This window comes from Nipponia nippon, unplaced genomic scaffold (genome assembly GCF_047370975.1).
Source record: "Nipponia nippon isolate SJK-2023a ecotype South Korea unplaced genomic scaffold, ASM4737097v1 scaffold_1, whole genome shotgun sequence".
In the NCBI taxonomy this organism is placed as follows: Eukaryota; Metazoa; Chordata; class Aves; order Pelecaniformes; family Threskiornithidae; genus Nipponia; species Nipponia nippon.
Window position 1 is genome coordinate 84,284,702 of NW_028262290.1, and position 16,626 is coordinate 84,301,327.

Genomic DNA, 16,626 nt, shown 5'->3' on the forward strand with positions numbered 1-16,626 from the left:
ACTTTAGTGGCTAGAGGCTCATCTCAAAAAAAAAAAAAAAAACAAAACAAAAAAACAACAAAAAAACCCAAACCAAAAGCAAAACCAAAACAAAACAAAAGACAAAAACCACCAAAAAAACCCCAAAACAAAAACCCCAAAGCCTTCAACAATTCTTATCCCCAAAAATAAGAAATGTCATATTGCTACAGACTGGAGTGGCTGATCTTATGTTCTTCTTTTCTTAATAAAGCATAGCATTTGTTTACTGCCCTAAGCACTTTGCCCCCCCCCCAAAAAAAAAAAAAAAAGAAAGACAGAAATCCCTCTCCAAAGAAAATAAAACCTGAGAAAAGTGATACAGACTTTGAGAAACCAAATTTAAAAAAAAAGAAAACAAAACCAAAAAACAACCCTGAAGTTTCATCAGGACACTACCAGCTTTGTGGTCCTAGATACAGGAGACCTGCAAAGAAGTTTTTATTTTAAAATAGGTAGGCTCAGCAGAGAACACTTCGAGCTGATTTTGCAGTGTACCATCCAAGAAAATGCCAGTTGCTTTTCAGCAGAAGTTCTAGTCTTGCAACATTGTGTAAGATCAATGGCTGGTTTCTCAATATGTAAGTGCAGCCATGTCATGCAGTAAAAACAAAGTATCATTGACCCATAAGAGATCCAAATACCATGCAGGCTGAAATAACTGATGCTGTCTGTGTCATGATTTTTGCTCTTCATTTCTACTTTCAGATACATACATATTTGTTACATGTAATACTTTCACATATTATATAGCATTTCTCTCTGGATTTTAGTGTAGATCTAAAACTTCTCCAGATATCTCATGGAAGTAAAGATGATGAATAGTTAGAGAATTAGGAAACACTGTAGCGATATTCTTCAGATTTTCGTAGCCACTAAGATTGGACTTCAAATTACTGTCTGAAAAATGTTCATGGCTGAAGCATTCAGTGATTCCTCTTGATTCCTGTTAAATCATGACAGAGTCAAAGAAAATACATGAAGGTAAACCAGAATGGAGAATTACAGTGTGTCACTTATTTCTTGGTAACTGCCTATATGCATACTCTTATGCCAAGGTTTATATGAAGTAATGAATGATACCTTTCCTCAAGGAAAGATGTTTAAACTGTTTTGCATGATAAAAGCTGGGGGGTGAGTTAATCCTGACATCCTGTGATTCCTGACATTGACTTCTCATACACACCAGTGTGTATCAACCATACAAACTGACAGCAGTTCTTGCAGTGGGGCTTCTCCAAAGTTTTAGCAGGAATGCTTAGTTATGAAAACAGGTGAAGAAGTTCATGGGTTTTGTGTGTGAACATGAACAAAAGAAACTGGTAGAAATTTAAATGCCTAAGAGAATTCTATAACCATCAGACTAAGGATTTAATAACTGTGGGGGTTTTGTCATTTTGTTTTAGATTGATATGTATCAGTTAGATAGGATTTGTACATACTGTTTTCTCTCTGCCTAGTACCATTTGATCTAATTCTTTAAGTTATTAAGAAGTTTGATACGTCCTAGGCATGGTGCATTTGCTTCATTTGGGCAAGACATTGAAAAGATGAGTTAGAGTGGGGAGGAGGTTGCACCTTATGTTGGAGGTGGGGGGTGGGGTATAATTATCTAGTTGCTCCCCAGAAAAGTGAAGTCACTGTTTACTGTGCTGTCTTAGAGTAAGGTACAACTTTGGTGTGAATGATTTTCCTCAACAGTATGAAAATAACTTGTGACAAGATCTACTAATTGCACCCCTGCACCAATTCTGATGCCATCTTCCTGGTGCCGTGTATCTGGGAGCTGGTCAGGTAGCTGGTAAACAGTTGTCCAAGGTCCTAGATGTGTTGTGACAGTCAAACAATACGTGGATATGCAACGCAAAAGGAACACATCTATCCCCAGAGTGTTCTCTTGGACCTTCAAAGAAATGTTTGCATGAGGCTTCTGGCCACGCAATCCAGGAACAATTTTCCTTTTTTTAACGGACACTGTAGAGCGTTCATGCTTTGCTCCAGCTTTGCTAGTGATAAGCAGCTTCATAACAGCTATAATTCTGGCCACTGATATTTGTTCTATTGGCATAAGGTAACAAAGAGTACATACTGATCATATTGCTGCAATTTTGCTGGTTAAATTCTATACTACACTACAAGATGGTGTTTGAAAATCATCAAGGAAGTGCTTGATGTACAACAGTGCGTAGTACTAATGGGCAAACATCCAAAGCTGGGTGCCTTGAACATCGTCCAAGCTTACCTAAAGCTGCTTTGAATTTTCTGTGTCTCAAAACAGGGCAGAGATCTTGAAAGTAGGTTTTGCTCTAAAATGTTTGCTTGTGATTTCATTTAAGAAGATAATTTCAAATGCTGGTTTGTATACAGTATTGAGAAGGTATAGTCTGTTACAAGTTAAACTACAAAAATATGAAGGGTACATTTATATTATTTAATCTAACTCAAGAAAATGCACCAGATAGAGGAATTGTCAGATGATGTAAAAAAAAAAAAAAACAAACATATATATATATATATAGTAATATCAATTCACTTTCACTTAAGTTACATGTTTTCCTGTGCTTGTGTACAAGCCAATGAGTTTGTTCTTATTTCCAGTTGAAAGTTACAACATTGATTTCAGAACTGTCCCTGCATACCTATCAGTACAGCTGTGTTGCATGGAAGTAGGAACTATTGATGGGTCTTAGGAAACACGGAAGAACAAAGCACTAATATGGCTTTTCAGTAGTTTTTAGAACTTAGTGAAGTCTATGTACCCCTATGAAAAACAGATTTATAGGACAGATAAAAGTAAGATAATGTATTGCTTTTTTGCTTTCTGGCAAATACATAATTTCCATAGGCTACAAAATACTCATACTGTCATTGTTAAATATTCTGGGCCACAAAGAGCTCTTATTACTGATTACTGCACAGTATTAAGAACAAACCTATTATTTCACTATGTTCAAAGAAAAAATTTATTACAATAGTTTTTGATAGTTAATTGTGTTCACTTTTGACATCTTGCCCAAAGATGAATTTGTGGGGGTTTTGGTGTGGGGGTTTTTTTGTGGGTTTTTTTTGCTGTTTAATATCTGATAACTGGAGGAAAGTAAAAAAAAAACTTCAGAGTCCCATCTCCTAACTGATTACAAGGAGTTCTGGGGGAAAAAAGAGGAAGATGTATAAATAATTAAGATGTTGCCATAGCTTTGTTACTGCTGTAAGCACATTAATTCTCAGTGTTACAAATCTGCCAGAGAAGGACAATGAGATAATTCTCACTATCAGCTGCTCTGCAGGACTTTGTTCACTTACTCTATACTCCACAGGCCAGTGTTAATAATTGTTGTTCAGAGAAAGATTTGTCCATGCCTTGTTCCAGAGCCAAGCATAATCAGCGTTTTGCAAAGCAACAGCACTATTGACTCAGTTCTAAATATTTTGAAATTCAGGTAAACCCCAAAATTTTAAGAGCTTTTCTCCAAACTGTACTGTGTGCTTCAATGTTAGTTTGTTGCATGCTGCACAGCAAAACCTTTCTGCTATCTCAGTGCATTACAGCAGATGATGTTAACCAAATACTTTCAATATCAGGGAAAATAATGTTTTGTTATTAGGATCCTGGCATCTGATGATCTGATTGTCTGCATTTTTTGGTGGCACCTTCATCATAACTTGTACCCTCAAGTGGCTTCAGATCAGAAGTGATAAATCCTTTTCTTCCATGGAATACAGAGAACATGGTTGGGTTCTACATGGCTGTATTGTTAAAAATTGCAAATTCACTATAATGGGTATCTATACATCTGTGTGGAATACAGACAGTAAAGGATAAGCTTAAATATAGGTAGGTGTAGAGATATATGCACATATATATATATTTAGGTTTAACTCAGGGATTGTACGCAAATATGAGGAAGCTGCAAGCTGTTCTTTCACTGCAAATTACATAAACAGGAGTTGGGAAAGACCCCCATTTGCTATGTTATTTTTTTCCAGTAGAGCAATTAAGAGCAAGAGCTCTTGCTTTTTATTACATTATGATGTGTATTTTAGTCTGCGCTGTTACTATTTGTCTTTAAAATGTTTTGACAATACGTACATGAATTGCTTTTATAAACTTCTCTACTTCTAACATCTAGACATATGAATGATTCCCTGCATACATTACTGAAAACCATGAAACAGGAAAAAAATCTTAAGTATTTCTTATTTGAGTACGTGTGAAGAATTGGTTTTTATCAATCTTTAAACATTCATCAGAGACAAATGATTTATTCATGCTTAATAGAGCATCCCAGACTGTTGCAGGTTTCATTAGCTGAAGTTTGAGTGACTTGTGTTTGCTGTAATAATATTTTATGTTTATACAACAATTTTCATTCAAAAGTATTTCAGAGTGCTTTGCATAGTGTGTGTATGTAAGGGATAAATTAGCCAACCAGTAAATTAGAGTTACCTCTGGAGTGAAGCTGTGCAGAAACTTTGTGGCAAGAATGTTGTATGAGTTTAATTTTTATTTTTTTAATGTGATTTCATCGATTTCAAGGAAGCAGAGCATACAATTGAATTAAACTGTGTTTTATAGAGGAGAAGAGAGTCTTACAGCTAGGGCACTTGACTCCAACCAAGAAGCGGTCTCTGTTATTTACTTCCGCCACAGACCTCCTGTCATCTTCAGATAATTTCCTTATTCTCATTTGGGTCTTAAATAAAGACAGGATAACTAATAATTATGCCAGCTTAGCATTGGTGACTCTTCATGTACACAGTTAATTACTTGAAATGCAAGCAAGTCACAGTTAACTTTAGCGGCCTTTTAGCAATGAAAAAGCCCTCTTCCATTGACAGTAAGCTAATTTGTGTGATGCTGTATTTGCTATGTGCTAATAACATAGTTACTGAAGATCATCTGCCATGAGCCTGAGCCATCAGTTATATATCTCAGAAATAATATTTGATTGATTCCAGTTTTTGACAATTTCAATTGTATTGCATGAACCTCAAACTAAGGCTGTTTCCCTGTCTGTGCAGCAGTAAACACAATGTCTTCAGATCCTGGCTGATATTTCTAGGTGCTGTTTAACAGAACAAAGCTCTTCCTTGCATGTCATAAGATAGTTGCTATAAACATGCATAAATTGAGAGACTATTCAGATGTGTAGTAAAACCAAGAAAGGACACAATTTTTTAGCTTTAAAAAAAAAAAAAACAAATCAAAAAAAAACCCCAAAAAACAAACAAACAAAAAAACCCAAACATAAAAAAATTCAAACTTGGCCAGATTATTCTATGTTATCAATGTAGAGCACCACAAAGGGTGTCAGTCCCCTTTTTATTTTCTTTTTTTCTTGAATTGAGCTGGTAGTATTGGAATCTCTCTAGCAAGTTGGTCAGGGTAGGCAAAGTGATCTACCGACATGGGATTTTTTTCTTTCAAGGTTGGCAGAAATAAGAAAATTCTTCAAAACTAGAACAACTATTGGTGGACAACTATTTTGCATGGGTTTTGACACTCATCTTTCTCCTGGCCTCACCTCGGCATGCTTCTGCAGTGCTTGCAACCACCTTGCTGTGCTTTACAAGTCTATTACTTTTTCTTAATCTGCATTTGACTATTCAGTAGTTATTTCTAACTCCCACAAGGAATAGTGCAAACTTCACAACTAGTTTCAGGTACAGTGATGCAATGAATTTACACAAACTGCTAAAGATGTAATAGGGAGAACAAAGGATGTTAGCATGTGGTCCACAGTAACTTCAGGGCAGCTGCTCAGATGAGTAACCATTTGCAGAATTGAAACTACCTTTCTGTCTCACTTTGTGCAATGAACACTCATCCAAAAATCCTGGTGACATACTCTGCCCTTCTGAAAGCAAGCTGTGTAAGTGAAGAATACGTCTGTTCTATATACTTAAGGTTCCTATCAGTACCATATAACAGTACTCAGCAGGATAACTTTTTTCAATGCTAGCTGCACTGTTGGTCACAGTTACTGGAATAAGAAAACTTAAGCTTTTTGGACATTAGTGGTGCTCCATATTCAGTCTGATCAGGCTGTTGACTTAGTAACTCCAGAGATTACTTCAAAGTACTGTGTTCTTGCTAAATGTGTTCCCTGCTTCTCCTTTACAGGGCACAAGATAATTTCAAAACATAACCATCTAACTTGCAGTGGAAGAACTATCCTCTTTTAATAATCTGCATTAAAAAACCCCAAACCAATCCAAAACAAAAAACAACAAAAAACCCAACAAACAATAAAGATTTGTAATTGCTCTGTATTATTAAAATGGTCTACACCCAGAATAAATTCATTCAATCAGGACTTTTTTTAGTAACAAGACTAGTAACCAGCTATATCTGTTTAATGCAGCTTGCTGTGCGATAGCATAGGAGGAAAGAGCCCCCTAATGGCTTCAAGTTATCTAGGAAAATAAAAGTAAATCTCACTTTCTGTGAGTTCAAGCTGGAAAGAAATGCAAAATTGGTTTCAAAAAGGCCAGATTAGTCATCTTGAGAAAAAGGTGATGCAACTGAATCAGTTTAGTGTGTTGCAAAAGGTCCAGATTGACAGCATTATAGACTCGAAAGAAAGTGTACAATATGTAATGTGTAACCTCTTAAAATCTTTCTGATTTGAGTTTTTTCAGCTGTTTTTCCTGAATCTGACAAAAGAAGATGCTTACACTGTAAATCTTTAATGCAGAAATGAATAACATATTTCGTGAGTATAAGCTTTACTAGTTGTTTGGGCTTCTGATTTTCTTTTTGTGTTTTAAAACAATTAATGTTCAAGTGGAATATTGCCTTTACAAAAATAAATACTTTTTAGCATTATTTGGAGTTTCATGGTTAGGATGTAACCTGAATACTAACAGATACTAATCTGGAGGGAATCATATAACTGTCTTTGAAATTACAGAATTAGCATGATTTCATTTCCAATCACAAAATTATAAGGTGTGTTTAAAAAGCACAGGTATAGTAAACAAGGCTTTTCTGAGAGAAAAGAGAGACATGAATAAGAACTGTAAGAAAGCTTGAGCATATGTAAAGGATTATTTTTGCAAGTCAAACTGCTCATGAAATATTTTCAGACAGGCCTTAAGTTTCGTAGTGAGTTAGGCACCCAATTATCTTAGCTCCTTATAAAATTCTGTCTACATTCAGTAGATCTCACTCTTGATACCCAGGTCTTTGTCTTACTGTTAAAATTTTCAGTCAGTTAATTAAAATGTAAAGGGTTTCTCTCCATTATTTATGGTCAGATTCTGACACTCTTGACTCCATAGTGAATGGATGCAGTCCTCACCTCTGGCACTATTGTATGGAGTAAAATACCACTCAATGAAAGCTACGGTGGCAAAATGTGCCCCCAAGTGATTTTCTTGCTATCTGAAAAGAATTTCAGAAGGAAACATTGAAATTGCTGGCATGGATCAATTATGTATATAAAAAACAACAAAGACATTATTCACAGAGAAAATATAAAGAAATAAAGTAGCACAGATGCTATAGTTTAAGTAAGCCTTTGGTTTTGCCTCATCAGTTTACTTCTTGTTTTGCCAGTGGTTATTCATATAATACATTATAGAAGATGAAGCTATCTCTTAAGCCTTGCATATTTTGTTCATGTGGTCACTTAGGCACCCCTTTCCTTCAAATTATTGCTAGTTTAAAAAGAAAATGTATATATACCTAAGGTCCCCAACATTTATAGTGTCTTTTGTAAATTATAAATAATCATTTTGGTAACTGTGGGAATTTCACTTCACATTTGGGATTTTGAGGCATCATTAAGTACTTGAGTATGGTGCCGTACAGAAACTTATAAAAAAATATCTGGCTAGAGGAAGAGAAGAAAGTGCTTTTCTGTATTTGTGATGTGTTTGTCATTGGATAAAATGGATTACAATTAGGCACATAGTCTAGCAGCAATAGCCTGCTACAGGCAGTTTCTTAACTGGACAAAGCATTGGAAAGTTGTACTTGGCTGGGTGCAAATCTGCTTAAATGCTTGAGTTAATAGACTGATGCCTCAGCTTCACTCAGAGAGAGTAATCACAAGAGCTGGTATATGAAAAATTCCTTTCAGTTTGGAGCAAGGAGCAGAGCGCACAAACTGATGAGGAAGGTGGTACAGATTATCACAGTTGGAAGGAATGTGTTACTAATGAAGTGACAGTGTTGTCCTCTTAGCATTATGCTCCCATGGCCTGTAAACCCTGAGTTAATCAACTTCCTGACTTGCTACGTAACCAAAAGCTGGGTTATTTCTGTTTTAGCCTATCACTTTCAGAATCACAGCAACCTATCACAACCTACCACCTATCACAGCAAAACCATTTCCAACACAGCTGAAGGAAATATGTAGAAAGTCTGTAGAGCTAGGCAGTCAGGAGACAGTGGTGTCAATGTCACATCAAAACAAGCAATCAGTACATGGGATGGCTGCTTCAAACATGCAGCACAGCGTAACAGAACATCCTAGGTTTCATATTTCAGGTCATAAGCCTTGCTCTTCGCTTTGCAGGAAGAATGTTAGCAATAACTACTGCATCTATAAAAAGATGGCAGTCTAATGCCATATTATTTAAAGCAGATCATGTTTGTGCAGCAGAAGTAAGCTTGCAGTCAAAAGACAGATGCTGTTTCAAAGTACTGACAAGCACTGAGAAATCCTCCAGGTAAATGTTCTCTACCTGGCTTCACAACATGTACAATAATGAATTAATAATATGAGAGAGCTTGTGTGCTGTTATTACTCCAGACTGCTTAGCATGTGTGGGACAAGTTACATTAAAACATCACACAAGTAGTTAGAAATCATCGTTTCTGGCTGCTTCATTCCCATTTACCTAAAGGATTAAGCATGATAAATACAATGCATAAACCATGTCCTGTTCTTAATTGTCTTCAGGTGTACATATTTGATACATATAATCTGTGAGTGAAAGAAATTTAAGTGCAATAAATGCATTCTATAGACAGATGTCAAAGCTTGTATTTAACATGCAAGATACAAAAAGAATAATTCCTTTTTTCAGCTGCTCAGAAAAGCAAAAGATTATTTCCTTACCTGGAAGATCAAACTCTGTATATCGTCAGTAATATGTGAGCTAAGGGGACAGGATGAATTTTTGTCTTCTGTAATAAGCCTTTCTTCAGAGATGCAGAACATTTAGGAGATGTAATCATAAGCAAAATGAACTATTCCAACGTCCAGTCTGTTTTCAGTTGCACTGGCTAAGAGCTGGCATCTTCTTGCAAATTAAAAAGGCAGCTCAGCAAGTTGTCCACTGAAGGAGCTCAATATCAGTGTTATCAGGCACCAGCAGTCACATACTGATGCTATAGTGTGTACAGTCTCCCTCTATTGCACGCTTTCTCTCACTTGCTCTCCCTCTCTCTCACCCTGACGTTCACTCAGCTCTGAGTCTGAGCTCCTTCTGCTGCTGTATAATCAATCTAGCCTGTCTGAATCTAATAGGCCTCTATTTAACCAGCCAATCAATAGCACAGATTCTGCTGCTGCTCCCCAGGGTCTTTTCCAGAAGTGGTACAAACAATAAGAGTTTGGCCAGCAGTTTAACCAAGTATTTTTCATTATTTTATCTCCCTTAAAGAAAAATTGTTTAGAAGAGCCCAGGTTAAAACCTATCTTTCTCTCTGTGTTTTTTCATGAGGGTTATATAAACATACACATTCTACTGCACTAGCACTCTGAACACTTTTAAATTTTTAGCCATTCTATGTGTTTTAGAATACATATTAAAAAAATAAAAAATAAAGAAAAGAAAATACACACACACGCTCCCCACACCCCCCAATCTAGAAATGAACCTGCATGGCAAGCCTCAGGCTTTGTGTTCTGAAAACTCCAGTAGCAAGTTCTGTAACTTACACCTGTTTGTGGCAAGTGTGGAAATTAAACATAAACCAAGAAGCAGGAGAACTGTGCTTCACAGACTGTGCTTCTAACCCCTGTCATCTTGAACTACTTTCTTTCCTACACTGTTTATGTTTCAGCTTGTGTGATGATTCTTTTTTTTTTTTTCTTTTTTTAATAAGAATTTGTCTGTATGGAAACAACATAGAAGCAGATACAGGAGGAATTGGAGATACAGTATCTATTCAGCAAAGATTCACATGGGACAGCTTTTTCTGTGAAAACAGTGATCAGAACTAACTGAAACATGGAGTTAGTAACAAACAGCTGTTGTACTTTAAAAGCATACCCTGTCACTGCACTCCCCACGTATGCAAGCAATAGACTGTCCTTTAGTAACTAAACATAATATCAGGACGGATATCGTGCAAAGTGAGGTGTTTGGGGTTTTTTTGTTTGTTTTTTTTTTTTTATTTAGGGGCACTAAATCATAAGAACATTGATTTGCAACCTGGTCATTCTGGTTGCAGTTCAAAATTATGAACCAACTTTCACGCTGAAGCAAACTGTGGGAAAGTACCTACCATACTCCTGAGTCCAGAGGGCAGGTTTCATCAATCACAGGTGCTTCCACATCACACCATATTGACACTATTATATTGCTGTTCTATCATCTGAAACAGCAACTGTAACTAAAGAACACCAGGAGTACAATGTATTCAGTGGTTTTCTAGAGAACATACTGTCCCATTCTTGTGGTGCCTTCATATATGATTCTTGCAGAAATTCATCTGATTGCTGCCAAAGAATCCAGAAACAAAATGAGAGCTTTGATTTTCTGTCTCTTCAGTGTTTGGACTGTCCATCAGTCTAAGGATCTCTGAACACTTTCATTGCACTGAGACCTTGTGCCTGGGATCCTGTCCTGAGAACTGGAACTTGCAGTCCAACTGTTTATTCCATGGCTAAAATTGCCTCTTTAGAGAGTTAGCATAGGTCAGATCTCTTACTGAAGGTTGAGCACTGTAGTCTAACGTCAGAATCTGACAGAAGCACGTAAGTAAGTAGATGTACTGATAATTAGACTAAAGTTTCTGTGACAGCCTGGCTGATGGGGATTTCTACTTGACTCACAGGGTTTGTTGTGTAAGCTCTTAGGAGTGGTCAAAAAGGATGCTCCTTTCCAGTCCCTTTATCAGAAAATCCCCCATTAAACACATTTACAGAGCCGTGTCAGGTGGTTTATGGTCTACATAACCTACCTAGCAATCCAGACTTCTTGGATAAACACAAGCTAGTGCTACCAAGTCATCAATTTTATGTTATTAGCCTCTTGAAAATTCTAGTCAAAGACTGAAAGGGAAAGACAGCAGAAAGAAAAAGACCCACTGTTAAACTGGAGTTTGTAACACAGGAAAGGAATATACTGTGTTCATAAACAGTAAGGGATACCTCTAAGCCTATTCAGAGATACAGAGCTATTAGGGAAACATTTCTGTTTAGTCTGTTTACACAAGGGTATGCATAAGGTCATATAATGGCAGAAAATATCAATACATTTATGCACTTGAATCTCTTTCAATGCATATACAAAAAAAATTCCAGGAAACTACCAATGAAGTCACAGTATGCACAGCAAGTTCAGCTCATCCATTCTTAATGTGAAATATCACAGTTATCAGCTAATAATCTCTGATTCCTCAGTTGCATATGGAATACCTCAATAATTGCAGCCTACAAAACACATGTAACAGATGTCTCAAGTGTTTTGAGTAGTCTGCATCAGCTAAGTGATGTTCATGGATAGAGAAAAAGATTAAAATGTGTAAATAAAAATGAAGATGGATAGAATTATGGTCATACAATTGTATGAGTGAAGATCTGGTAGTGAAAGTCTGTAAGGACTGTATAGTCCTATATGTTGGGAGAAGGGCAATTAGGGTAGATAGTGTTCTGCCCTTGGGGGGAGGGTGGGAGCAGGGAGGGGTAGGGTAGTGCAAAGTTCATTCTGGATCTCAGTGAGAAAGGCCCAATAGCAAATGGTATAATAAGCCAGCTGTTTTAGTAAGAGAGAATAAAGAGGACTATAGATAGAGAGTAAATCTTGCATCTCTTACATGCTGGCAACCCTTCTTTCGTGTAGCACAGACCATGGGTGGATTTTCCTACAGCATGCTGTGAAGATCCCATCCACAGGGAGGTTCTTTTCTCCCTCCCATGCTGTTGTGCCCTTTATTTTGTGTAACAAACAGAATCACATACCATCTCCTGACAGGTTGGGATGTTATCTCTGTCATAACACCCACCAGCACAGCACAGGATGGCACAAGGCACGCCAACAGGTTCCCTCAAAGCAGCTGCTCATGCTAACATATGGGCTGCTCAAGCCCTAAGCACAGGGCCCAATAGAACAGGCATGGCTTGTCCAGGATCACTAGCTATGTGGAATACAATGTCTTCCACAAGGCTCCCAATACAGATGGGAGGGATGCTATTGCAGAATTTGGAGTGGAAGTAACTCACTTTCCAAATACCCTTCTGAAATTTTTCATCCTGACAAAGTCCCAACTTCTTTCTGCATCTAATCTAATCTAGCCCATGCAAACCAAACAGTAGCTATTATTATTACAAAATTATACATTGTGCAGTTTGGTATTTTAGTGTTTGGTTTTTGCTTTTCAGCTGAAGGCAGGCCTGTCAGGGTCACATTTTTAAAAAGAGGATGACTCTGTAAATCTCAGGAACTGGCCTTTTATGCAAACATTGAATCAATGACTGAAAAAATATTTACTGAAATTTTAATTGTACTTTGGAAATAGAAATGGTGACACACAGTTGGCTATAAGGTAGCTTTGGTTGCTAAATACGCAGTATGGAATTTGTGTATACTAGGATACATTCGTATTGAATATATGTGAAAGTTTGTCTTTGGCCTTTATGTCTGTAGTGTAGTATCATAAATTGTTTTAGAGAATGTATAGATACAAAATATCACAGCATGATGATTTAGGACTGCACATATGTATCTTTAGTGAGTAATATAAATGGTTACTACTAGATAAATAGATGTTTAATACTGCAATGTTTAATATTGAGACCAGTGTTTAAGCCTGAAACATTGAAATGTTGAGCTAAACAATGTCAAAGTAGTTTAGAATAAAAGGCATACTGTATATACTCTAGTAAGAAGCCCTGGACATCTACCTGTTTTTCATTTTATTTTGCTTGGTTTGGGGAAAAATAAGGTGCAATTATGTCATAGAACGTTTCTGTTTGTGAATACTGTGGTTTTATATATTATTAAGTGTAATTCTTTATGAGAAATTGTTTTTCACTATTTCAGATTTAATTAACAAAGAGGAAATATATGTGCTTCCTACCTCATGATTCCAACAATAATCAAGGTAGTTCTTCTGTAACCGAATAATCAAAGGAAAGTCAGAATATGCAGCTCTGTAAGACAGAACAGCTGTGAACAGCTAACGACGGAATAATAGATGTTGCCTGTTCATAGAGGTGCCTTTGGTGGACCCCCTCATGACAAAAATAAAAATAAAAGTCAGGGTTGTACATTTTACACCTTTTCCTGGAAAGAATGAATTAAATGGGCTTTCTACATTGAACCTAAACACTGGTTCTATTAATTGTACAGTTGCCGAGCATTATTTTACTGATATAGGTATCATTCAAGTTTCAAGTCCCGCCAAGTCTCAACAAATTCTTAAAATGCTCAGGCTATTCACATGCTTAAAGTTGAGCAATGCATACTCAGGTATGCAATGTAGAAATCTAAAACGTTATTTATAGTTTTACTAATACTTAGGAACAGTCTTTTTCCATAGATGGGGTACAAAGCTGTCTTTAAAATTTGTTTTAAATGCTTGAATGTAAATACAAGGATACCGAAGGTAGATTTTGACATGTTTATTTCATTTTTCCTTAGAAAAAATCCCTTTCAGATCCTGAAGGGCATGCTTAGGGAAGAAGCCAAGGTACAGGTTATGAAAGAGAAATAAGATAATAATACTTAAATTTCTTGTGTTCTGTATAGTATTTCTCATTATTTCTCATAGAGTAGGTAAATATGTTATAATTTTACTTGAAAGTTGTCTTTTTATTTCAAGCTGTAGAAGCTAGTATTTAAGTTTTTTAGGTACTCGGTTCAGTTTCTGTAAACATGCTGGAGAATAAGAGAAGGTAAATCTCCATTTATTAAAGACTTAGACACTGACTTTAGCCATGAAAGTTATGTATACAAACCTGATACAATGGAATAGATGTTCATAAAACACATTATACCTTATTTTCTATCTGAATGCTTTAGTGAGCTTCAGGATGAGCAGTGCCATAAAAATGCACGCTAATATAATTGAAATTATTTATTATCATCACTGTTAATATTTATTATGATGTTTCTAGGTCAGACAAATGATTCTCTAGAAAAGGCAGTGATACTCTCTTGGTGAGGGGACACATACTTACAGTTACAAAACAAATTTTAACATGTAGCATTTCTAGGGCTATATTTATCTTCTGCTTCTCCATACAAAGATTAGGATCATCCATTCCAAGTTTAGAAATGTTTCTCTTGGAATTTACCAGATCTACTTTAAATTCATATCTGTCTATGATGTATTTAACACAATAGGAATTAGTCTTTTTCACAGACGTCAGAACCTTCAAAGGGCCACACTGATGTTAGTGAATGAAGTGGCCTATACTAGCCTCAAGGCCAGCTGAAATGGAAAAGCTCACATCCATACAGCTAAATGTTTTTCTTTCTCAAAACACCATGGCCACATCCAAGCTACCTCTTGGAAATGTTTGTGATAATTCCTGAATTTTGCACATGCCTTGTTTGGAAGAGTTAGCCTGGGCCAAAACTTTTTTAGACATTTAAAAATACAGGCAATTACTGAATTCATTTATGCAAATTTCCTGAGTCCCAGTGCGATACAATTAAACTTTTCTGGGTTTTTCATTAAAACGCAGAAAAAGTAATGACTGTATTTAAAAAGAATGGGATCTTCATGAAAATTCACAGTTGCTGTAGGGCGTCTAGCTTCACAAATTAAATATTTGCATGGAGAGCCAATTCTCGTTGCAAGTAGTTTCAGTTCCCTAAAACACTGACAGTAGTGAAGTCTGAAGCTGTCTTCAGTAACATATATACATCACTAAGGTACGTGTAATCTAACAGGATGACCTTCAGTCACTGACTGCAGATCCCAGCATGCTAGCTGTTTTTTCTTTGATTGTTTGTTTGTTGAGGTTTTTTAAGTCCAGAATGTTGTTAAGGGCAAAAAGGAAACACTCTCCCCCCATGCCAGTCTTTGCCCCATCTCTTGTCATCCCATGCCTGTACTTTACAGTCTCCTAGGTCTCCACTTCTCAAGGACTCTGCTATCACACCAGGCTATCTTACATCGTTATGGCATGGTTGTAAATATCTAATTCTAAACAGAATAACTATTTATTGGTACTATGCTTATAAAACTAAGGTTGCACTATATAAAGATAAGCAAAAGAAATTAGCCATAGCCACCTGATAAAAAAAAAAAAAAAAATTGCTGCTATAGTTAAACAAGCTGAAACAACCCTCAGGTTCAGACAGAGTAAGCCCAACAAACCTCAGGTCTGAGGAGCAGCAAATTTGATACAAAGTCTGAGGCCTGTCACTAGCAATGACAATACTGTATGGCGGGGCTGCAGGTTATAGAATTTTTCTCACAGCTGTTACGGATGGAGTGAGAATGCACTCGTAAGAGACAAGCTGCAATATGTTTAATGGTGACAAAGTTTGATAGTAAATATGACAATGGTTTAACAAGATTTGATGGCAAGGTACACTTGATTATTTCCTGCATAGGGGAGAGTCAGACAAGACTGTCAGGAAGACCCTCCCGTTGAGTCATGAGGTTTAGAAAGGACCCCCTTGCTTTCTAGACTCCTTCTCAGAGAGGAGTCTAGGTGTGGCTGGATCCAATCCTAGTCCCAGACTTGGTCAATGGTTTATGTCTAAAGGACTATCTATATATGTGCAATCAATCCTTTATATTACTTAGCTAAGATTACAAAGTTTCACTGCACTTGTTCCCAATTCACTTACTGATTATCTGATGTGATAACGATTCTCTCAATCTCGAGGAGTAACCTTGAGAGGTGTCCCTACTCAAGGGGAGATCCTGGCATGCAGCCCATTGCCGTGCAGGAGAGCTCAAAGGACTCTTGGGCGGCTCACTATTTATGGGGGTAAGACGATTGACTTATATTTGCATACCGACCACAGATGCCAGTTTCTTCCAAATCTGGCTTGAATCTGCATGGACCAGCACTGTGGTCAAGTGGGCGCATTACCATAAATTAGCGCTTGGCTATTGTGTTGTTATCTATCTACCCCCAATCCACCTTGAGCCTTGAGCCAGATGCAGCCATCAAGACCAGATGCACCCATCATGGGCACCACTGGTGGTTATCACTTGATCAGAGTTATGGGAAAAGATCAGGTCGGGTTGGGGGGGCAGGGGGAGCACACCACCACAACAGCCCATAGTTCTGTACTTTCATTGTTCTTGATACTGAAGTCTTGCAAAATAGAGGTAAATTAGTTGTGCTGTCATTGTCTTCAATATCAGCTCCCAAATACAAGAGACACTTAGTGAAAGATCTTTTTCTAAGACAAAATGTAGTGCAGCTGTCTCAGAAAACTGTGTACTTCTGATGAGGA

At 36.9% G+C, this 16,626-nt stretch overlaps 1 protein-coding gene across 5 annotated transcripts in view; it reads right to left on the reverse strand.

Moving 5' to 3' along the window:
• CDH18 (cadherin 18) overlaps positions 1 to 9,354 on the reverse strand; it is a 565,378-nt gene extending 556,024 nt beyond the window's left edge. For all 5 annotated transcript variants that reach the window (XM_087761202.1, XM_087761183.1, XM_009469019.2 and 2 more), the window contains exon 1: positions 9,090 to 9,354. The gene's annotated coding sequence lies outside the window, so the exon portion shown is untranslated. The remainder of the gene's footprint in view (positions 1 to 9,089) is intronic.
• Between the last annotated feature and the right edge of the window lie 7,272 nt (positions 9,355 to 16,626).